Genomic DNA, 25329 nt, shown 5'->3' with positions numbered 1-25329 from the left:
TCTTATAAAAGTGAACCCTGAAAACTAAAAATAAATAATTTTTTAAAAAAAGAATGAAGGACAACAATTGTCTGTGAGTAGTAATAGCTGCCTCACTGGGAAACCCACAGCTCATTTCCAGTTGGGCAATGCTCCTTCCTTCATTCCTTCCTTTCTTCCTCAATTTCTTTCTTCCTCTCTTCTTGCCAATGGGGAATCATACACTTGCATTTAGGGGTTCTGACCAAAGGAATATAAATTGCTTGAGAATGAACTCTGGAAACCCAGGCTTTGATAAAGCCCATTCAGATTCAAATGGAGATACTTCACTATGATTTCAATACACAACACTCTGGCTGTCACTGATTGGCCAATATTAAGTCCCAGCCCAAGCCTCTCTGGGTCACTGTTTGGGATTTGAAGGCCCAAAGGGAGTGTAAATAGCAGTTGCTTACTGCAAGAGAGATCTTCCCCTCCCAAAGCATTTTGGGCCTTCTCCCAATGTCAACTGGCTGGAAATACAACAGCTGCTCACAGGCTGGATGTGATTGATGAAAACTTTGATGTGCTCTCTTTCTGATCTGGACCAGTTGGCAGGTCTTTAGGCAGCCTCCTGGGGAGGAAGAGGCCAAGACTACTATTGGTGGCAGACTTGGTCTGGACACCGAATCTGGCCACAGCCTACCTGCTGCTCCTAACTTCTGACCTCAAGCAGTATACCAGCCTGGTAGCAGGGATGACAGGCTTGGGCCACCATGCATGGCCTTTGTACCAGGCCTAGTGTTGTTATTACTCAATCGTTTGATCCCTTGGTCTTTTCATGTCACTCTGCTTCAGTACATCTTTATAACTTTCTCTGGTTTCTCCGACACCAGCTTTTTCACAGTGTTCTACTATTATAGACTCTAATATAGTCAGCCATTCCCCAAATGCTTTCTTTAAGACTTCAGACTTATGCTTTGTCAGCCATTACTGAGGTCATTCTAAGAAAGACAAACTGGGGCAGCTAGGTGGTGCAGTGGATAGAGCACCGACCCTGAAGTCAGGGGGACCCGAATTCAAATCTGGCTTCAGACCAAACACTTGGCATTTACTCGCTGTGTGACCCTGGCAAGTCACTTAATCACAATTGCCTAAAAAAAAAAGAAAAAGAAAGATAAAGAAGACCAGGATGCATGTACATGTTTATTTCTCTGAAAGCTTCTGGAACATACAGGCAGAGATAAGCATGGGAGCTTATTGTGTAAATGAGCCCAAGGACAGAAAAACAAAGGAGCTCTCAGATCTTCACAGTAATTCCCTCTCACCAATCCCTCCCTTCATGGCTCAGGATGCCCATGTCAGCCAAAATTAGAGCCTCCATACCTGTTAACCATAATATGAGAAGGGAATTTCTTAGTTGGGTAGATTGTAAATACAATAAGATAAGAGAATGTGAAGGTGTCCATTAACATTATAGATGCAGGATTTCTGTGTTCCTTTTATCATTAACTTGAATACGTATCGCATAACATAGCATAATGCATGCCCATAAAATACCAAATCAAGAAAACGTCTCATCATTCATGATAATGTCCAGTTCAAAACATCCTGCACTTGGGAGTCATAAACAGAAGAATGCTCCTGATCACTTTCATACAACCTTCAGGTTAGTTGCTGAAACAGGAAGGAGCATTTTGGTTGCACTCAGAGAGCAAAACAAAGCATGTGTGTTATGCCAGAGCATGCAAAGCATTATGGTAGGTTAAGCTCACAGCTGGCCAAAAATATCTTTCTCCTGATTTTCCAATCTAGGTTTTAGGATATTCTCAGGTCTTGGGGGGTTCAAAAATGGTTCAAATCCTCCTCCTTTTGGTCAAAGGTGTGCCCAAAGATGCTCCTTCAGGCCAATCCAGGTATAGGGAAGACTTCACTCTTCCTCATAGAGTGGCAAGAGATGTCCACTTGTAGCTGGTGCTTTCAGATAATCCAGGAGTGCATATCCACAAGGTGGCAGCTGTGGGAGTACTCAGAAACACCTGACAGGCTCTTAGAAGATATATCAGTTGGCAACCTAGAATAAATAACAAACGTTCACTATTTGATAAACTCAAAGACTCCGGCTTTTGGGATAAGAACTAAGTATTTCACAAAAAATGCTAGGAAAATGAAAACAGTATGGCAGAAATTAGGCACAGACCAACATCTTACACACCATATCAAGATAGAGTCGAAAAGACCAGAAGATTTAGATATAAAGACTGATACTATAAGCAATTAGGAGAGCAAGGAATAGTTTACCTGTCAGATCTATGGAGCAGGGAAGAACTTATGACAAAACAAGAAAAAGAGAACTTATGAAATGCAAAATGGTGATTGTGATTATATTAATTTAAAAGTTTTTGCAAAAACAAACCCATACAGCTAAGATTAGAAAGGAAGCAGAAAGCTGGAAATAATTTTTACAGCCAGTATCTCTGATAAAGGCCTCATTTCTAAAATACAGAGAGAACTGAGACAAATTTATAAGAATACAAGTCATTCCCCAATTGACAAATGGTCAAAGGATATGAACAGGCAGTTTTCAGATGCAGAAATTAAAGCTATCTATAGTCACATGAAAAAAATGCTCTTAATCACTATGGATTAGAGAAACTAACATTAAAAGAACTCTTAGGTACCATCTCACACCTGTTGTATTAGTTAACATGACAGAAGAGGAAAATGATAAATGCTGGAGAAGATGTGTAAAAACTAGAACACTAATACATTGATGGTGGACTAGTAAGCAGGTGCAAAAATGTAGAACTCAAAATCTTATAAAAGTGAATGTTGAAAACTAAAAATAAATATTTTTTTTAACAGAATGTATTACAAACAACAATCTGTGAGGAGTAGTAGCTGCCCCACTGGGGACCCAACTGTTCAGTTCCAGCTGGGCAATGCTCCTTCCTTCTCTCTTTCCTTCCTCATTTCTTCCATATGATGAGTCATATACTTATAAATGGGTGCTCTGACCTTCATGCCCTGAATCCTAACAGAAGCAGCAAGAATGTCAGGGGCCGACCAGGCTCAAGCTGATTTTGTCTACAGGGAAAGATTCCAAGGTGGCAGCTGGTTGTTGTTTATCATTCTTTCTGGAAGAGAAGCCATGACATCAGGACGGGACAGCTGCAGTTGCAAGTGAACTGGACCTAAGTGAGGCAGGGCTGTGCCAAGACATCAGTGGAGGAAAGGAGAAGATATACTTTAATAGGAAAGAGTAATTGAATAACCATTTTTCCTTTTGGCCTCCATTTCCCCATCTACAAAAAAAAAGGTTAAGACCAGCAATCTTTTTTGTTGTTGTTTCAGCTTTCAGAAAGATATAACAGAAACACAGAAGAGAAGAACAAACATTTCTCCTCAACAACACAATGGACACATTCTCCTTACAACACCTAGTAGACCATAGAATCTCCAAGTCCCCCCCCCACACACACACAGACACCCGTCTCCATTTCATCTAAGCCTGGGCCCTTAACTCTCTATAAATTTTGTTACTTTCCTGGTCTTAGTTTTCTTTCTAACTCAGCTCCTTCCTCTCTTTCTTCATTCTGTTCTTTGCATAGACCCTTGTCAACTCTTGGTCTCTAGACCCAGAACCATCAGATCTCTCCTGGGAAAGTAGACAGGCTTCCCCTGCTTATAACCACAACTGGCACCTGCCACAGCCACCATGTCCAGCCTAAGGCAGGTGCATTTAAAAAGCAATAAAAACAGAGGCCATGTGAGGTGAAGCCCTCCAGGAAATACAATTGGGCCACTCCCTCCAATGAATATAACCACTCCTGGGGTCCTTCACTTAGGCTGGGCCAGCACTGTTTTGCATGGTGATATCCAAGGCACCTTCTCAAACCCAGCCTGAGATACAAATATCTCCCATCTGTCTCCCTCTGAGCTCAGAGCTCTCTGCCTCCAGCTCTGCCAGGGTCACAATGCTCTCCCAGTCCTTGCTCCTCTGGATCCTACTGCTCTGGCCTCAAGGTAAGACTTCCAATGACCCATACTTTGGCATCACTTTAGAGACAGAAGGAGTTTTCCAGTGGGCATCTCTGACACAGCCTGAGGGTAAGGGAACTACTCCTGCATTCACTGTCTCTACACAGGATGTTTCATTCATTTCAGTATCTTTCTTCTTCTCCTTTAGAATCCCAGGCAGCCATTGAGGTGACCCAGTCCCCAGCCTCCCTGTCTGTGGCTGCAGGAGACCAAGTCACCATCAGCTGCAAGACCAGTTCCAGCGTTAGCAAGTACATGTCCTGGTACCAGCAGAAACCAGGACAGTCTCCCAGGCTCCTGATCTATCTGCTTCCACCCTGCAGTCTGGGGTCCCTGACCGGTTCAGTGGCAGTGGCTCTGGGACAGATTTCACCCTCACCATCAGTGCAGTGGAGGCTGAGGATGTGGCAGATTACTACTGTTATGCGGGTTATAATGCTGCATTCCCACAGTGTTTCAGCCTTGAACAAAAACCTCCAGGCTGCTCAGCCCTTCAGCAGAGGGTAGCAGCTGCTTCCCCAGAGTCACAGGCTTGAGAAAACCATCGCCCTCAGGGGAGAACTGGGCCCAATTCAGTCCTGCTGCAGGAGCCATTTGTCAAAGAGACCCGGTTGAGGTAGAAGAGGAAGAAGAAAGAGAAAAGGAGGAAGAGAAAGAATCTTCTGCCTGGTAGGCTTTAGCCAAGGACCACAAATCTTCCCATGTGGTCTGCTTCTCATTCTTACTCTGTCCTCTGCTCCCAATCCTAAGTCCGGAGACCTGAGCTGCTTCTGAAGAGGAAACTATAGACAATGCAGGGGAATGGACCTGGACTCTCAGCTCTGGCTGTTTTTCCCCAGCCAGGAGAGACAAGGTGTGTGGAACAGTCCCTAAAGTTCTTGAGGCAACCTCATCTATACAATGGATCTAGTCTTACTCCTCACCCTGGGAACTCACTGGCGCTGTGCCATCATTCATGACTCCCATCTGTAGGGTAGATGCCTGAGAACCTGATTTGAGGACAACAGGCCTGCTATCCCTATTCCTGTAGGGCCAGGATACTGCCCTCCCCATGATGAGGGGCAGGCCTGGACAGAGCAGCAGCAGCACTGGAGCCAGATCAGAGAGGGGGTAGAGGAATTAGCATTCATGACCACAAGCACACAAGTATTCAAGGGGACCAAAGTAGTCAGATAAACACACACACACACACACACACACAGAGGCACACAGACACATACAAACACAAATATAGGTAACCAAGTTAAAAGTAACCAAGGGGTCTCAAACCTTTGGTGAATTAGGGGGTTTATACACAAGGCTGTGAAAACTTCCCCTGGCAGAATGGCAGATGAGAACAGTTCGCTCCAATGGCCTGAAGGTAGGTGAATCAGGCACTGTGCAGTACTCAGAGCTTGGTTAAACATTGAGGATGCTAAGGTCACCCACTGCATCTCGAGCCATCACCAGTCATCTTGACTCTGTCTTGCCGCTGGACTCTGATCACTCTGGAGGAGAGAGGGAGGCTGTCCACTTCATGCAACTCTGCCTCACTTAAAACAGTTCACACATGAATCAAAAGATGTCCCTTCTCTGGGTCACTGTTAGGGATTTGATGGCTCAAAGGGAGGGTAAACAGCAATTGCCACTGTTCTGAACAGAAACCCTAGGATCTTCCCCTTCCAAACTGTTTTGGGAGTAGATCTCCCTACCTCACCTGGCTGATTGGAGCTTGGTTAGACACCAAAAAGGCCAAGGCCACCCACTGCACGTGCAGCCATCACCAGTCATCCTGACTATCCTGCCAATGGACTGTGATCACTGTCGAGGGGAGAGGGAGGCTGACAACTTCACGCAACTGTGCGGCACTTAAAGGCAAATCACACATGAATCAAATGACATCACCCATACCGTTTGGCCATTTTTACATATTTCAGAGCCCTGTGGCAAAAGGCAAGTGACAAATAGCAGGTGCGGATACACAGGGAGCTCTCTCACAACCCTGCACACAGGCTACCCAGGCCATAGGGTTGTCTTCTCACTGGAAGCAGCAGTGGGATTCAGCAGCCCCTGGGTGTCTGAGCAGCCTTTTTGAAGGACCACACTGCTCACCTCCTGGTGTGAGGAAGGGGCTAGAAAAGGTGCCCTAAAAGTAGCTCAATCTTATACTTGCATCTTACTATAATAACCTCAGATGTTCCAGCACCAAGCTAGTATTTAATGGATTTAACAAGCTGGTTACAAACTTTTATTACAGAAATGGACCATAAAAGAAAAGGGACAAAAAACTAAAGTAAGGGAACAATGTTTCCCTAACTTCATGTCAATTCCAGACAGGATGTTATGTAATGACCAACTGCATTGAGCCAGGCTTAAAGTCTGCCAGGTGTCATAGTGGGCAAAGTGAGTCAGGAGAACCCTACTTCAGCTCATGCAGAATACTCGTCCTCCCAACCTTCCCATGAGAGCCCCCTCTGCACTTTATACATGCAGTTCACAGACCCACTAACCCCTCCCTACAGGGTTGCTGGCATCATGAGTCAGTGGCTCATCTTGATAACCACACCTGAAGTTACACTCAGAATAAAGTCAGTTATCACTCCCATAAGGTCGTGAATTGCAAGTTCCCTAATCAGTTTCAGAGGTGACTATGATCTCACATTGGTTAGGGAACCTCTTTAAAGTGGGCCTGAAGTAGTTTGCATGCATTCCTACACATGTTCCTCCTTAAATATCATAAAATACTTCAGGAATTGAATCTTATACATATGATAAGTTCAAACACTGATTTTGAACCCTTCTTTAGGCCATGGAATGAATTCAGATCAAAACAGCAAGATCTTCCCCATTTACAGCTCATTACATGCTGCTCCATTGAGCTGCTGACTCCCACTTTATTTCTCAGAAAACATCTATTAAGGCCATTCCAAGGACACAACAAACCTAGGAATGAAATTCACACGAGTTTGGACATAATTGTCATCAGTATCAAATTATTACTGCAACAAGTTGGCTTGGAAATGGAAACTTAGTAGGCCTTCTAAAAATCACACAAAAGATTTTCCAAAACATTTCTTCATAAAAGTATTTCCCTTTCTTTAAAACAGCTTACATTTATCCTCTTACTATACCAGAATAAATTAATTACAAGGAGATTTCATAAGGTCCTTTCTTTGCACAATTACCATGTTTCCTTTCACAAAAATACTTGTGGAAATACTTGATTTAAATAATAACTTCAAATAACTTAGTTAACAATCTTAATGTTCATAAATGAGAACTTAATAATTTTAGCTGAAACTTCCCTTTAAATATAGACAAAATGGAAGTTTACAATTTCTTAAATTATAATACTTCAAAAATATTACAACACATGGTCTGATAGAATGACTTAAGAGCTTCCTAACCCATTCATTTTTTTCTCCTTTTCTCTGACAGTACAATGCTTAATCTAATAACATCTAGATTATAACAGAAATTGTTTTTTAACAGCAAAGGTGATACAATTGTTTACCTAATTACACAATTTAGAAATGTAACAATACCCTACACATTATAATGTACTTAAAACTTAAGGCCACCATTATCAATTTAGGTAAATGCATTTCTAAATCACCTTGCACAGAGAATCATTCATCTCATCATTCTTATGTTGAAACTACAACCTGCAACCACCTTATATTTTCATAATAGCCAAGATTTCAAATGAAAAATCTTCTTTCAGAGTAAATATTAGTATTAGTATTAGTATTATTACTTGATTGTAACCAAATATACTTGATTAAATGTTAAGTTTTCAAAAAGATTTGATTACATCCCTTTCTTTTTAAAAGGCCCAATTCCTATGCAACAAAATCTAGATTAAAAATTGAGAAATACAGTAATAACACCAATAATAAACTTCAAATGACATCAATTGCATTTTCTGATTAGAAGTTATTGACCTTATTACTTTTGGTATTTCAAAACTACTTCAAAGTTATAAGGTGTGCAGCAATTACTTTAAATTAGAGAGATAATATTCATGTTGTCTAGCATATGCCAGTTATTTTACAATCATGATCCTCATAACTTCTCTCAAAAGTGACTTCCACTATTACCCCTTACAGAACAGTAAACCGAGGTAAATAGCCTTAAATCAAATCGAATCTGGATTTACAATCGCTAATGATAAACATTTAAAAGTCTTTTTAAAAGTCCAGTACTCTTAGCCCTTTGAAAGGAAATATTATCCATAAATTCATAGATTCTCTTAGAAAGACACGTGGTGACAGTTCTCAGCTCTGAGTAACTTTTTCTCTCCACTTCCTTAAGAGAGCTGAAAAGTCTCCATTTTTCATGCTTATTAAAAGATAAAACTACCCTAAAAAAAGGTTAAAACTAGCCTAAGCATTCCATCTCCTGTGATTTCCAGACGGATGCATAAATTTTACACACTTTGAAATCACCTCTAATCCAAGTTAGCAAAAGGGTTTGGCCTGGCCAGAGAGACCTGAGGAATCTGAATCAATGCTGATGGGGTGTGGCCAGTTTCCTCTGAACCTCACCTTCCTGATGTCATTAGTCTCTTCAAGAAAAAGGATGAGCAGCAATCTGTGAGGAGGAGGAGCTGCCCCACTGGGGACCAATGGTCCAGCTCCAGTTAGGCTGTGCTCCTTCCCTCATTCCTTCCTTTCTTCCTCAATTTCTTTCTTCCTCTCTTCCTCCCAGTGGAGAATCATACACTTGCATTTGAGGGCTCTGACTAAAGGAATATAAATTGCTTGTGACTGAGCTCTGCAAACCCAGGCTTTGATAAAGCCCATTCAGACTCAGTTGGAGATACTTCACTATGATTTCAATCCACAGCACTCTGGCTCTCACTGATTGGCCAATAATAAGTCCCAGCCCAAGCCTCTCTGAGCACTGTTTGGGATCTGATGGCTCAAAGGGAGTGTAAATAGCAGTTGTTCCTGCTCTGGACAGAAACCCTGACATCTTCCCCTCCCCAATTGTTATAGGAGTAGTCGTCCCTATCTCACTTGGTTGGAAATACAACAGCTGCTCACAGGCTGGATCCCACTGTTGATTGGTATGGAAACTTTGTTGTGCTCTCTTTCTGATCTGGGCCAGTTGGCAGGCCTTTAGGCAGCCTCCTGGGGGAAGAGGCCAGGACTTCTACTGGTGCCAGACTTGGTCTGCACACCTGATCTGGCCTTAGCCCAGCTGCTGCTCCTAACTTCTGAGCTCAAGCAATGCACCAGCCTCAGCCTCCCTGGTAGCTAGGATGACAGGCTTGGGCATATGTGCCCTAGGTACCAGGTCTGTTGCTGTTTTTACTCAATCATTTGTTCTCCTGGTCTTTTCATGTCACTCTGAATCAGTACATTTTTATGAATTTTTCTGGTTTCTCTGAAACCAGCTTTTTCACAGTATACTACTATTGTAGACCCTAATTTAGTCAGCCATTCCCCAACTGCTTTCTTTAAGACTTCAGACTTGTGCTTTGTCAGCCATTACTGAGGTCATTCTAAGAAAGACAAACTGGGGCAGCGAGTTGGTGCAGTGTATAGAGCACCAACCCTGAAGTCAGGAGGACCTGAATTCAAATCTGGCCTCAGACCAAATACATGGCATTCACTAGCTCTCTGACCCTGGGCAAGTCACTTAATCACAATTGCCTAAAAATAGAAAAGAAAAAGAAAGACAAACAAAACCAGGCTGCATTTACATGTTTCTTTCTCTCAAAGCTTCTGGAACATAAATATAGAGGTAACATGGGAGCTCATTGTACAAATGAGCCCAAGGACAGATAAACAAAGGTGCTCTTGGATCTTCACACTAATTCCCACTCATCCCTCCCTCCCTTCCTGGCTCATGATGCCCATGTCAGCCAAAATTAGAGTCCCCATAGGTCTTAACCATAATAAGAGAAGGGAATTTCTCAATTGGATAGATTGTAAATGCAATAAGATAAGAGAATGTCAAGGTGTCCATTGACATTATCTATCCAGGATTTCTGTGTTTCTTTTATCGTTAACATGAATACGTATAGCATAACATAGCATAATGTATGTCCATAAAATACCAATATAAGAAAATGTCTCATCATTCAAGATAGCATCCAGTTCAAAGCCTCCTGCCCTTGGGAGTCATAAACAGAAGAATTCTCCGGATCAGGTTCATCCAGCTTTCTAGTTAGTTGCTGACACAGGAAGGAGCATTTTGGTTGCGCGCAGAGAGCAAAACAAAGCATGTCTGTTATGCCAGAGCATGCAAAGCATTATGGTAGGTTAAGCTCACAGCTGGCCAAAAATGTCTTTCTCCTGATTGTCCAATCTAGGTTTTAGGACTTTCTCAGGTCTTCGGGGGCTCACAAATGGTTCACATCCCCCTCCTTTTAGTCGAAGGTGTGCCCAAAGGTGCCACCTGCCGGCCAACACAGGTATGGGGAAGACTTCAATCTTCCTCACAGAGTGGAAAGAGATGTCCACTTGTAGCTGGTGCCTTCACATGATCCAGGAGAACACATCCACAAGGTGGCAACTGTGGGAGTCCTCAGAAACACCTGACAGGCTCTTACAAGACATATCAGTTGGCAACTTAGAATAAATACCAAAACCGTAAGTCCTTGGTTGAAGACACATAACCATTGTCCAGGTTCAAAGAATGTAGCAAAGTTTTTCTCAGAATTCCCATAGCTGCACAATTGCCTGAAGTCACGAATGGATTAAACCACTGAGAGGACGCACAACAGACAAGTTTTGTGCAAGGAAATTCACATGTCACCAAGGTAACCAAGAAAACATGAACAGAAACCACACAATGGTAACTAACCTTAGGTCTCCTTGTATCCCAGTAACCTATTCTCAATGTCTAATTGATCAGCACCTTTGAAGTCCCAGATGTCTCATGTAGTTATCTGGTCTCTAGATATCCTTTCTTGGACAACAGGTTTTATTCTCAAGACATTTCTAAAAGGGAGTTCTCCTTCTCTGCTTCAAATGTATGTGTTTCCTGCATAATTCTGACTTAGTATAAGTTAGTACAATCACTTAAATTTGATTCTCCAATTTTGAAACTTCACAGAATTTCGGTTTATATACCAGTGGCGGTTTCTGTCCTTAGCTAAATCCTGCACCTGGTCTATGAATCTTTTAAAATGTGAGGGTCCAATCATAAAATGAGCCTCTTCTGCCTTTTAAAATTGTCAGACAGATACTTTTGTAATGGAAAATACAAATTGGGAAACTTACTATCAAAGCATGCCTAAAGCCTGAATTTCCATGAAAGATAAATTTTGGAAGCCAATGATATAAACCTCTATATAATTCATAGAGGAAACAGTCTAATCTAGTAGCTTTTCTCTCAAAATTTGCTATCCTGTTTAATGAGAAATATATCACATTGTACCTTTGTCTCATTGCTTTGTCCAATCACTTCCTCCAGGAGACAGTCTTCACCAGCTGCAAGACCACTTCCTGCATTAGCAAGTATGAGGACATCAGCATGGTCAGGACAAACAACTCTGAACCACGTCTTTAGAGAAACTCTGAGAAGACGTGCTAACCACCTGACAAAGAGGATGGACACCAGATGCAGAAAGTGGACTCTTACACAGTCTGGAGTTATTCTGCTTGACTGTGCTTGTATATTACAGGGGATTTTTTTTCTTAATTTCTTCTCAATTTTTAATTCAGGAATGAAGCAAGAGCAATTGTGATGGGAAAAAAAGAACATAAAAAGTTATAGATAAGCAGGACAACTTGCAAAGACAGGGATGGACTTTATTATATTATTGTTTTCCAAGCTGTATAAAACAGAAGTTCATAGCTTCACATACAATCTTCTTTCTGTGTTCTGCTACAGGTATGGAAATGTTTTTCTCTTAGTGTTTAAGTTCAATATTCAAAATTTTTAACTGAAAAAGCACATTCACTTAGACACCTGCCACAGACATTCCTGTATCCCGCATGAAGTATGGGTATTAGAGAAAAGATTTCGGGGTGGGGTGGCGATCATAGTAACAAGCGAATGTAACTGGAAGCTTCCCCATGTGTTTATTTCTCAGCAAACAGGAAGCATGTGAAGTCAGGAAGTGGCAGTGAGGAAGAAGAGCACTCCAGGCACATGGGACAGCAGTGAAGGGGCGCAGAGTCAGAGGAGGGTCCTTCAAGAGAAACAGAAAAGGCCAGTGTCACTAGATCATGGGGTGCCTGGAAGGGGGTAGAATGTGAGGAAATCCGAAAAGGGGGAATTGACCAAGTTCTGAAGGGCTTTAAAGCATTTTTTAATTAGCTTCTGGAGGTAATAAAGAGGGATTGGAGTGTCTGGAGTAGAAGAGGTGACATGGTGAGAGCTGCTGTCTCAGATGATCAATTTAACAGCTGAGTGCAGCATTGCGTGGAGTGGGGAGAGAATTGAGGCATGGAAACCAACCAGATGGACATGGGAAGAGCCCACCCTTCGGATGATGAGGGCTTGATGAGAGTTGACAGCTTCTGAGTAGAGAAAAGGAGATGAAAAAGGCACCTGAATAATCATTTTACCTCTTTTGGCCTCAGTTTCCCCAATTACAAAATGAAAGATTGAAACCAGCAATCCTTTTTATTCTTTTTAGCTTTTAGAAAGATAAAACAGAAATACAGAAGGGTCGAATAAACATCTTCTCCCCCAACCCCCTACAACAACTACTCAGGGGACATATTCTCCTATATCACCTAGTAGACCAGAGCATCTCCAAGTCCCCTCCATCTCCATTTCATCTAAACCTGGGCCCTTCAGTCTCTTTAAATTTTGTTGGTTCCTGGTCTTAGTGTTTTTTCTAACTCAGCTCCTTCCTCTTTCTTCTTTCTATTCTTTGCATAGACACTTATCAACTCTTGGTCTCTAGACCCAGATCCATCGGATCTCTCCTGGGAAGGTAGATAGGCCTCCCCCTGCACATAACCAAAATTCGCCACCCACCAGAACCACCACCATATCCAGTCTAAGGCAGGTGTATGTAAAATTACAATAAATACAGAGGCCACAGGAGGTCACACCTTCAAGGAAATGCAATTGGGCCACTCCTTCTGTGTGCATATAAACATTCCTGGGCTCCTTCAGTTCAGGCTGAACCACCATGGTTTTGCATGGTGGTATCTAAGGGGCATTTCGCAAACTCAGCCTCACATACAAATACCTCCCATCTGTCTCCCTCTGAGCTCAGAGCTCTCTGCCTCCAGCTCTGCAAAGGTCACAATGGTCTCCCAGTCCTTCCTCCTCTGGCTGCTATTCCTCTGGCCTCAAGGTAAGACTTAGAAAGAGCCATGGTTTGGCACCATTTTAGAGACAGAAGTTTTGCAGTGGGCATCTCTGACTCAGTCTGAGGGTGAGGGAACTTCTCCTGCATTCACTGTCTCTACACAGGATTCTTAATTCACTGAAATCTCTTTCTTCTTCTCCTTTAGAATCCTAGGCAGCCATTGAGCTGACCCAGTCCCCAGCCTCCCTCTGTGTGGCTGCAGGAGAACAAGTCACCATCAGCTGCAAGGCCAGGTCCAGTGTTAGCAAGTACATGGCCTGGTACCAGCAGAAACCACGACAGGCTCCCAAGCTCATGATCTATGGTGCTTCCACTCTGCAGTCTGGGGTCCCTGCCTGGGTTCAGTGGCAGGGGCTCTGGGACAGATTTCACCCTCACCATCAGTGCAGTGGAGGCTGAGGACATGGCAGACTATTACTGTTTTCAATACTATAGTGCTACATTGCCACAGTGTTTCAGCCCCAAAGAAAAACCTCTCCAGGCTGCTCAGCCCTTCAGCAGAGGGCAGCAGCAGCTTCCCCAGAGTCACAGGCTTGGGGCAACCACTGCCCTCAGGGGAGAATGGGGCCCAATTCAGCCCTGCTGCAGGAGCCATTTGTCAAAGGGATGCTGGTTGAGGTAGAAAGAGTAAGAAGAGAGAGAAAAAGGAGGAAGATAAAGAATCTTCTTCCCGGTATGCCTTAGCCAGGCACCACAATCCTTGCCCTGGGCTGCTTCCAGGAGCTGGTATCCCTCTCACTCAGCCTCATGAATGAAGACAATGTGATGGCCATCAGTAAAGTGGGAGAGAGGTCTTTCCTAGGACTCAGTTTTTCATTTCTCTTTCTCAGGTCTCAGAGGCCATGTCCAGTCATTCTGATCTATATCTTGCTAGTGGACTCAGGTGGCTCTGGAGGAGAGAGGGAGACTGGGGACTTTGCCCAGCCTGCCTCACTTAAACCCAATTCACTTCTAAGTCAAGACATCACCTTCCTGATGTCATTAGTCTCTTCAACAGGAGACGATGAGCAACCATCTGTGAGGAGGAGTAGCTGCCCCACTGGAGACCCAACAGTCCAGTTCCAGTGAGGCTGTGCTCCTTCCCTCATTCCTTCCTTTCTTCCTCAATTTCTTCCTTTCTCCTTTCCTCCCCATGGGGAATCATACACTTACATCTCTGGGCTCTGACCAAAGGAATATGAATTGCTGGAAAATGAGTTCTGGAAAACCAGGCTTTGATAAAGCCCATTCAGATTCAATTGGAGATACTTCACTATGATTTCAATCCACAACTCTGCTCTCACTGATTGGCCAATATTAAGTCCCAGCCCAGGCTCTCTGGGTCACTGTTTGAGATTTGATGGCCCAAAGGGAGTGTAAATAGCAATCGCTGCTGTGCTGGACAGAAACCCTGCTGATCTCCCACTACCAAATTGTTTTGGGAGGAGATCTCCCTGTCTCACCTGGCTGATTAGAGCTTGGTTAGCCATGGAAAAGGCCAAGGTCACCCACTGCATGTGTAGCCATCACCAAGCGACTGTGATCACTGTGGAGGGGAGAGAGAGGTGGACAAATTCCTTCACTGTGCTGCACTTAAATGCAAATCACACAGAATCAAATGACATCACCCATATCATTTTGCCATTTTACTATCTCAGAGAACTGTGACAGGCAAGTGACAACAGCAGGTACAGATAACTGGGAGCTGTAGTCACAACCCTGCACACAGGTGACCCAGACCATAGGGTCATTTCTCACTGGAAGCAGCAACAGGATTCAGCAGCTTCCTGGGTGTCTGAGCAGCCTTTTTGAAGGACCACACTGTTCACCGCCTGGTGGGAGGAAGAGGCTACAAAAGGTGTTCTAAAAATTCTCAAATTACCTAACCTTGGCCTGTTACCATTAAGAAGGGATCCCACCCTGTAGTTGAAACATAAAAAAATGTACAAAAATGTCTGCAAAGATGATTCCACTCACCATCAGTACAAGGAATGTGCACACACTTAGGGACAACACAAAATCCACTAGACATGAAAGATGAACTGCTCTTGTTGCAAGGGATCTCAGGAGGTATCCCATCCCAATAACAGCCCTGAGTGAAACTAAATCCTGTACTTGATAGAAGAATCTTGTAAAAATTGGAGGGTCCAAACAATAAAATGAGCTCTTCTACCTTTTATAGTTATCAGACAGATACTTTAATCATGGAAAAATTATTTCACTTTCTTTGCCATTATCCAAACCACAAAAAAATCCCTTTTTGAGAACTTCTCACCAAAACATGCTTCAAGCTTGAATTTCCATGAGACATGAGCTGTACACATCTATATAGAATTAATCATAGTAATAGTAACCATACACATCTCTATAGGGTTCTTTGAGAAAACATTCTAATCCTGTTGCTTTTCTCAAAATTTACTATTCTATTTAATTAGAAAATGATCACATTACACCTTTGTCTCATTACTTTGTCTAATGATTTCCCCCTTAGCAGGATATCATTCTTATATTATTATTCGACCACGAATGGAGGTTAAAATTATAAGATATTCATACTTTGGCTTAGATTCTTAAAATCTAGCCACTGCTCAGATTCTTACAATCTAGCCAATAGCTTAGTAATGTTCAGACTCCTTAAGAGTCTGCCCAATATGATTGATGTCCTAATAAACTTTGTCTTTGGCTGAAAGAAGGCTCTGGTCGAATTCTTTTGGGCAGGATGTGCATTTTTTGTTTTTGGGGTTTCAGCACCCCTAAGTCCCTAAATCTCAACATTTTGGCGGCCTGTTTGGGGGAAACTGCCTAACCCCAAATTCTTCTCCAGCCATGACTGGAAGGCATGTAAGCCTTCCCCACCCCTCCTTTCTTGCTCTGCAGTTGGGTTCACTCTCCAAGCACCAAGGCTTGGAGGTGCTTTTCAGGCAGACACTTATGAGGCTGTCTCACATTCAGCCTGACACTCTCAGGCTCTCAGTTCACTAAGTCGAGTTGAGGCCATGGACCTGGGTACACCTTCCGCAGCATAGAGGACAAGGATGGATTCCCTTTCTGGAAGTGTATGCCCAATGCCATCAATTCTCTGAGCACTAGGGAATTGGGGGAAAATGCAGTTGCTTTTTGGTTCCCTGAAGCTTACTTACTCCCTTCCCTCTACACCTCTGAAGCCTCCTTCATGGAGGTTACAGGGAAAAGTTAGAACAGCTATAAATATCTTGGCAGATTCTGGAGGTTTTCTGATTGATCCTTATGGAGTTTTGAAACTACTCCTTACAATCCTGGTCACTCCTTTCTCTCACTCCCTTCACTTGAGTCAAGAGGGTATCTGTTAACCTCTCTCATAGGAGAAAAGAGCTTCACCCTTTACCCCTCACCTTTGATTTCACCCTCCCCCACCTGGGAAAGGAAGGAGGGGGGAGGGGCAGCAGCTACAGCATGGGCTCCATTGGCAATGGCCTTGGGCCCTGGGGCAATCTTTGCCTAGAAGCATAACCCAGGTTCAGCACATCCTGCTCAAGGTCAAGAAGCTAGTCTCAGAACTTGGGTAAGCACACTCTTTGTAAAGTTATAGTTTTACCTGTTAATGAAATGTAGATCCCCTGGGTAAAGTAATCTGGAAATGCATTTAACAAAACTGAAGTCACCTGATTGCTAATGGGTTTGTTTCAGATTTCAAATTGGTGAACTCTTTACATCAGTTCTGTCAAGCAACTTCTCATCATTTGGTTGCTGCTAAAATAATTTGGCCATTGTTGGTTATTGCTTTAATGTGTAAACTTGGCAAAAAGCCGGTTTGGGTTTGTCTTGCTGAGAATTTGCAAGTATGTAGAAATAATCTCTAATGATTGGCTTTTTACACTAGGAAAAATTTAACTTTGAGATGTCAATCCTGGAAAAGTTTTTCCTAAGTTGTGAAACTTGCTGTGTGAGGTAAAAGCTCATGGGATTTTATTTTCGGTTGTCTGATGGATCTTAATAATCCATCAATAAATCAATAATCCACCATTCGAGACATGCCACAAGCCACTCAGAGAGAGTGTATTAGCCGTGGGAAGTCAGCATTGGGAAAAGCTGAGAGGACAATTTTAGCCTCAGTCTAAGATGGGATCCTCCTGGCTCAGTTTTCCCATTACATTCCTTTGAAAGGGAATGTTACCCATCTCGCTATTCCTGACTTTGGCTATGAGGTGGATTTGACACTGCATGGTTGGAAAACTGAATTATCTGAATCCAAACAGAGCTAAGGATGTTTTATCCTCTCATATTTGGGCCCTAAATCTAGTCCCTGCTTTACATCTGGGCCCTACAGTCTTTTGTGTCAGATTTGTGTCTTCCACATTATAGGCCATTCACCCACAGTTGGTGGCAAAGAGCGGGTACCAGCCAATGTCCCCGCATCGTTTCCTGGATGCAGCCTCTGCTGGGTTCCAGTCAACCTCCTCTTTGGGACTCCCTCAAGGCAGGGACGGCTCTATGCCCCTTGCCACCAGCAAGCAGTTTCAGAAGCCACGACCCCTTACCCCAAAAGAATTTGTGTCCCACTTGTTTGAGGGGGGAATGATGAGGTTGAGATCTAGACCCCAAAAAGGAAAAACCCTGGACTTTCCCACAGGGCCAAATCTCTGGCTTTCACCTGAGGCTATAATTCCACCAACTAGCCTTTCATTGTAGCTACACCCAATCTCTCAATTTTGTTACCCTTAACCTAGCCTAGTCCTGCATTGTCTTACCTCCCTATGGCCCTGGCAACTTCCCACCCTTAATCCTATCTAGGCTCCATTCTCCCTTGGCCACTGGATGCAGGTCCCTGGAGTTCTATTACCTCATAGAGTATTTGGCCACTCCTAGATCCCTCCCACACTCTTTCTGTATATAAGGTCCATCTTGTCTCCATTAAGATGCTCAGATTCTTACAATCTAGCCACTGCTCAGATTCATAAAATCTAGTCACTGCTTAGATTCGTAAAATCTAGTCACTGCACAGATTCGTAAAATCTAGCCAATAGCTTACCAATGTTCAGACTCTTTAAGAGTCTGCCCAATATGATAGATGTTCTAATAAACCTTTTATTTGGCTAAAAAAAAATTAGAATACGGCAAATGGAAGCTAATGACTTCATAACAAATCAAGAAATTGTTAAACAAAACCAAAAGAATAAATTAATAGAAGGCAATATAAAATATCTCATTGGAAAAACAACTGACCTGGAAAATAGATCCAGGAGAGACAATTTAAAAATCATTGGACTAACTGAAAGCCATGATCAAAAAAGAAAGAGCCTAGACAACATCTTTCAAGGAAATATCAAGGAAGGAGGCGGAGCCAAGATGGCGGTGTGAAAGCAGTGACTTACTCAAACTCTTCCCCAAACCCCACCAAATATCCATAAAAAAATGGCTCTAAACAAATTCTAAAGCAGCAGAACCCACAAAAAAACAGACTAAAACAAATTTGCAGCCCGAAAGAGCCTGGATAGTTGATCAGAAACGCTTATCGCGCCGGGTGGGGAGAGGAACACAGTTCAGTGTGGGCACGCAGCTCCCAGCAAACCTAGAGCAGGCCTCAGAGGAATGAATCTCAGGCAGCTGTGGTGGCATCCATGCTCCTCAATCCACGAACACCAAAGACAACTTAGAAGTTCAGTGGGAAAAGTCTGTTTTTGCGGTGAGAGAAGAGCTAAGTCAGAGCCAGTTTTAGAGCACAGAGCACAGGTGCCCGGGTAGTGGCTGTGCCCTGAGCTTCAGGCCCACAGACTGAGGTGAAAGGGAGTGGCTGATCAGAGGGGGACTGCAGGGATCTCTTTGCTGGTGCAGAGGCAGGAATCTCTTGCTTTGCCTGTGGTTGGATCTGGGTCACAGTTCTGGATGGCAGTCCTGGGATGAGGAGTGCTGGCACAGGGCTGGTGTGGTGGACCTTGTAGCAGCAGTGCAGAGAAAACCCTCCTCACAGTTCCAAGAGAGAAAAGACTGCTTGTGGCCAGTCACTCAAAGACCAGAGCTCAGGCCAGGAAAAGAGTAACACCTCGACCCTTATCATACCACCTTGGAAGAACTGAAAATTTACAGGTCCCTACAAGTATCTCTGAAAACAACTCTGCAAACACCCAAAGCTTGGGACAGTACATTCTCCACATTGCAAGCAGACTCTTACCTTAACAAAGAGTTTAAAACTCAAGTCATTGGCCAGGATCATGAGCAAACCTCGCAAAAAGACTAAGACTATCTTATCTTACTTTGGTGACAAAGAAGATCAAAACATACAACCAGAAGAAGACAACAAAGTCAAAGCTCCTACATCCAAAGCCTCCAAGAAAAATAGGAATCAGTCCCAGGCCCTGAAAGAGCTTGGAAGGGATTTTGAGAAGCAAGAAAGAGAAGTAGAGGAAAAACTAGGAAGAGAAATGAAAGTGATGCAAGGAAATCATGAAAAACAAGTCAACAGCTTGCTAAAGGAGACCCAGAAAAGTACTGAAGAAAATAAGACCTTAAAAAATAGCCTAACCCAAATGGCAAAAGAGGTTCAAAAAGCCAATGAGGAGAAGCATGCCCTAAAAAGCAAAATTGGCCAAATGGAAAAGGAAGTCCAAAAGCTTACTGAAGAAAATACTTCCTTAAAAATTAGAATAGAGCAATTGGAAGATACTGACTTTATGAAAAATCAAGAAACAGTAGAACAAACCCAAAAGAATCAAAAAATAGAAGACAATGTGAAATATCTCACTGGAACAACAACTGACCTGGAAAATAGATCCAGGAGAGAGAATTTAAAAATTATTGGACTATCTGAAAGCCATGATCACAAAAAGAGCCTAGATATCATCTCTCAAGAAATTATCAAGGAAAACTGCCCTGATATTTTAGAACCAGAGGGCAAAATAGAAATTGAAAGAATCTACCGATTTACCCCTGAAAGAGGTCCCCAAAGGAAAACTCCTAGGAATATTGTAGCCAAATTCCAGAGTTCCCAGATCAAGGAGAAAATATTGCAAGCAGCCAGAAAGAAACAATTCAAGTATGGTGGAAACACAATCAGGATAACACAAGATTTAGCAGCTTCCACATTAAGGGACCGCAGGGCATGGAATATAATATTCTGGAGGGCAAAGGAGATAGGATTACAACCAAGAATCACCTACCCAGCAAAACTGAATATAAGCCTTCAAGGGAAAAAATGGTCATTCAGTGAAATGGAGGACTTTCAAGCACTCTTGTTGAAAAGACCAGAGCTGAATAGAAAATTTGACTTTCAAATACAAGATTCAAGTGGACCATGAAGAGGTAAACAGGAAAGAGAAATCATAAGAGACTTATTAAGGCTGAACTGTTTAAATTCCTGCATGGAAAGATGATATCTATGACTCATGAGATGTTTGTCAGTATTAGGGTAGTGGGAGGGGAAAAATTATATGGATGGATGGATAGACAGATAGATAGATAGATAGATAGATAGATAGATAGATAGATAGATAGATAGATAGATAGATAGATAGATAGATAGAGGGCACAGGGTGAGTTGAAGATGAAGGGGTGATATCTGGAGAATAAAATTGAGGGGTGAGAGAGGATTATACTAGGAGAAGGAGAAAGGGAGAGGTTGAATGCGGTACATTATCTTCCACAAAACAGACAAGAAAAGGTTCTTACAGTGGAGGGGAAACAGGGAAAGGTGAGAGGAAATGAGGGAATCTTATTCTCACAGGATTTGGCTTAAGGAGGGAATAACATACACATTCGATTGGGTATGGAAATCTGTCTTACCCTACAGGAAAATAGCAGAGGAAAGAGGACAAGAGAACAGGGGGACGATAGAGAGAAAGGCAGATTGGGAAAGGGGTAATCAGAAGGAAATACTTCTGAGGAGGGACAAGGTCAAAAGAAAGAATAGAATAAATGGGGGGGCAGGATAGCATTAAGGGAAACAGAGTTAGTTTTTCACAACATGTCTACTATGGACGTGTTTTCATCATTGCACCTGTATGGACTGTATTGACTTGCTTGCTTTTTAAATGAGGGTGGGTGGGGTTGGAGGAAGGGAGAAAATTTGGAATCCAAAGTTTTAAAAACACATGTTTAAAAAAAATATTTCCACATGCAACTGGGAAATAAGAAATACAGGAAATGAGGTACAGAAATCTATCCTGCTCTACAGGAAAATAGAAGGGGAAAGGGATGAGAGAAGGGGGGGTGAGAGATAGAAGGGAGGGCAGACTAGTGGAATGAATGCCATCTTGGGGTGGGGGGAAGGGCAAGATGGGGTGAAAATATGGAATTCAAAATCTTGTGGCAGTAAATGTTGCAAACTAAAAAGAAATAAATAAATAAATACATATATACATATATATATACATATATATACATATATATACATATATATACATATACATATATATATATATATATACATATATTTAAAGAAAATATCAAGGAAAACTGTCCTGTTATTCTAGAAGCAGAGGAAAAAATAGAAATTGAAAGAATACACTGTTTACCTTCTGAAAGAGATCCCCAAGGGAAAACTCCTAGGAATATTACAGCCAAATTCCAGAATTCCCAGGCCAAGGAGAAAACATTGCAAGTAGCCAGAAAGAAAAAATTCAAGCATTATGGAAATACAATCAGGATAACACAAGACTTAGCAGCTTCAAATGATGGAATATGATATTCTGGAGGTCAAAGGAACTAGGATTACATCCAAGAATCACCTACCCAACAAGACTGAGTATAATCCTTCAAGGGGAAATTAGGCATTCAGTGAAATAGAGGACTTTCAAGCATTCTTGATGAGAAGACCAGAGCTCAAAAGAAAATTTGACTTTCAAATATTGGACTCAAGAGAAGCATGAAGAGGTAAACAGGATAGAGAAAACATAAAGGACTTATTAAAATTGAACTGTTCACCTTCCTAAAAAAGACAGAAAAACAACACTAAATCTCTTAAATATTAATCTATTATATAACAGATTTAGCACTGTATTTACAAAAGTTCTTCATTATACAAATTTGCTATAAAAGGAAAAAGAGAGACACAGTTGGAAAAATGTCCTATATCATAACAGAAGGAGAATATTCCCTCAGCTACATTTGATTCCAGGCATGAGTCATATCTCACAGCTAATCATATAGTCACAAGGTGTTAAAACAAGGCTCAGAATGAACCAGTCGGAAATTTTCCTTTTCAGAACAGAAATAGAACAATGAGGGAAAAGAGTCAGGAGGATCCTACCAAGGCCCTGCCACCATCATCCCTAAAACTTTTCCCTGGTACAGACATTCTCCTTTAGCAGTTCCAGGACTACAGAACCTGCCTTTTTCTACCATTACCTTCAGGACAATTCAGACAACTATCCCTGTAATCAAAGCTTAAAACAATAGTAAATTACACTCCTTAGAATTTTTACCTGAAATAGCAACATTTTACTAACCACAACTTAAGGCCTGAATATCCTTCCCTCTGTTTCCCTAACAATTATTGTTTCATTTATCCTTTATGTGGTTCGGGGATTATGCAGTCATAAAGCAAGGAAGTTCCCCTGACCTAGGATAGCTGTGCAAGCTTTATCTGATCTTCTGGTTGCTGACACAGCAGGAAAATTTCAAATTCACTCAGAGACCATCCCAGCAGAAACTTGGCATCTCAGTCCAGAAAGGCTTAAATCATCTTCTCTGAATGGCCAGTCCACATTTTTGGCCTTCAGCGGGTAATGAAGGGCTCAAGCAGGTCTCACATCCTATACACCACATCTAAGCTCAGCAAACTCTAGGGCATCCCACAGCCTTCAGGGAGTCAGAAGGCAATAACACCCCAAGGCACAGGTGACAATTCCTGATCTTATTCTTCTCCACACTCAACATTCCCATCTGCCACCTCCATGACTTTGTACTGGATAGCCCCCAGGCAGGCCCTCCCCTCTACCTTTCAGAATCCTCAGGGTCTTTCAATTCTAGACTTCTACCCGAGAAGGTGGCATCATCTTCTCCCTGAAAATTCCTTCATATTTATTTTGCAGATGCTTAGATAAGAATATGTTGAATATCCTAGTGCAATGTATCCATAAAGTCTACCACAGAGGAATCTTGTAATCAATTGCTTTTTGTGTAAGTGATTGACAGATTAATTGATTGATTGACAAGTCATACTTAACAAAGGATTGTCAAGTCCTGACATCAATTAAAGCCACAAGTACAGAAATAAAGAATCTTTAACGGAGATCCTAGGGTAGCAAGCATGCCACCCCAGGGGATGTCCCATGAGTACAGGGCAAAAAGGATTTCCCAATCTTGAGATCTATGAAAACTACTTTTGCCTTTAGGAAGGAAGAGGAAATGCTAGCAAACCCCTTGTCATGAGATGCCAGCCAACCAGCAAGGAAAACCACTTCTTTGTGGCTGTTTTGTCCTTCATGACACAAATCCTTACACATGGGGTAAGAATATCAGGGGCCAGCCTGGCTCAAGTTGGTTTTGTCTAAAGGGAAAGATTCCAAGGTGGGGGCTGGTTGTTGTTGTTTGTTGTTTATCCTTCTTTCTGGAAGAGCATCAGTGACAACAGGAAGGGGATGTCTTGACTTGCCAGTGAATTGGATTTAAGTGAGGCAGGGGCTGTGCAAAGACATCAGCCTCACTCTCTCCCTCTGACCCATCAGAGGCCTGTGGTAAGAAATAGGTCAAGATGATATTCAAGATGGTCCCAGATGTAGTGGGAGAGACGTGTTTCCCAGGCCTCAGTTTTTCATTTCTCTTTCTCAGGTTTTAAGAACCACTTACACTCATCCTGACCTATGTCTCGCCACTGGACCCCCATTGTTCTGGAGAAAAGAGTGAGACTGGTGACTTTGCACAGCCCTGCCTCACTTGAATACAGTTCACTGGCAAGTCAAGACATCACCTTCCCGATTTCATTGATCCCCTTGAAGAATAAGGGAAAAATCAGATGTAAATAACTGCAAAAATATCAGCTGCTCAGGGGTATGCATGGCTAATGTAATCAAAATGACAACTCTACACAAATGATTTTACTTATTGAGTGCCATTCCAAACTACCAAAAATTGTTTCATAGACTAATAAAAATAATAATTTTGTTCTGAAAGAACAAAAGATCAGAACATCAAATGAATTAAATGAAATGCAATGGAAGGTGGCCTAAGTGTACCAGATCTACAACTATTAAAAAGTAGCAATCATCAAAACTACTTGGTACTGCCAAAGAAATAGAGTGGTAGATCACTGGAATCCATTAAGTACACAACACACAGTATTCAATGACTATAGTGATCTACGATTTGATAAACTCAAAGAGTCCGGCTTTTAGGATGAGAACTTACTATTTAACCAAAGCCCCTGGGAAAATAAAAATAGTATGGCAGAACTTAGGCACAGACAAACATCTTACACACCATATCAAGATAGAGTCAAAATGGGTACACGATTTAGTTATAAAGACTGATATTATAAGCAATTAGGAGACCAAGGAATAGTTTACCTGTCAGATCTATGGAGCAGGGAAGAACTTATGACAAAACAAGGAAAAGAGATTGTTATGAAATGCAAAATGGTGATTGTGATTATATTAATTTAAAAGTTTTGCACAAACAAACCTATAAAACCAAGATTGGAAAGGAAGCAGAAAGCTGGGAAATAGTTTTTACAGCCAGTATCTCTGATAAAGGCCTCATTTCTAAAATGCAGACAGAACTGAGAGAAATTTATATGACGACAAGTCATTCCCCAATTGACAAATGGTCAAAGGATAGGAACAGGCAGTTTCCAGATGCAGAAATTAAAGCTATCTATAGTCACATGAAAAAAAAATGCTCTTAATCACTATCGATTAGAGAAATGCACATTAAAAAACTCTTAGGTACCATCTCACACCTGTTGTATTAGTTAACATGACAGAAGAGGAAAATTATAAACGCTGGAGAAGATGTGTAAAACTTAGAACACTAATGCATTGATGGTGGAGCAGTAAGCAGGTGCAAAAATGCAGAACTTAAAATCTTATGACAGTGAATGTTGAAAACTAAAAGTAAATGTACTTTTTAAAAAGAATGTACTACAAACAACAATGTGTGAGGAGTAGTAGCTGCCC

At 42.1% G+C, this 25329-nt stretch overlaps 1 long non-coding RNA gene and 2 pseudogenes across 3 annotated transcripts in view; 2 read left to right on the top strand and 1 right to left on the bottom strand.

Annotated features, from left to right (window-relative positions):
• The window catches only part of LOC110192420 (immunoglobulin kappa variable 1-8 pseudogene), a 37528-nt pseudogene that overhangs the window by 10518 nt on the left and 1681 nt on the right, over positions 1-25329 (top strand). The gene's annotated exons all lie outside the window — the stretch shown is intronic.
• Positions 1152-3654, bottom strand: LOC144455752 (uncharacterized). The gene is made up of 2 exons (XR_013484476.1): positions 2977-3654; positions 1152-2032 (listed from the first exon to the last, which is right to left on the bottom strand). It is a non-coding gene; the product is annotated as an uncharacterized LOC144455752 (long non-coding RNA).
• On the top strand, positions 3814-4550 carry LOC110192472 (immunoglobulin kappa variable 1-39-like; annotated as a pseudogene). Its single transcript, XR_013484481.1, has 2 exons — positions 3814-3984; positions 4148-4550. The product of XR_013484481.1 is annotated as an immunoglobulin kappa variable 1-39-like (transcript).

The sequence above is a fragment of the Phascolarctos cinereus genome, unplaced genomic scaffold (assembly GCF_003287225.1).
Source record: "Phascolarctos cinereus isolate Bilbo 61053 unplaced genomic scaffold, phaCin_HiC Scaffold_2;HRSCAF=192, whole genome shotgun sequence".
Lineage (NCBI taxonomy): Eukaryota > Metazoa > Chordata > Mammalia > Diprotodontia > Phascolarctidae > Phascolarctos > Phascolarctos cinereus.
This window is presented reverse-complemented; position numbering and strand designations above follow the sequence as displayed.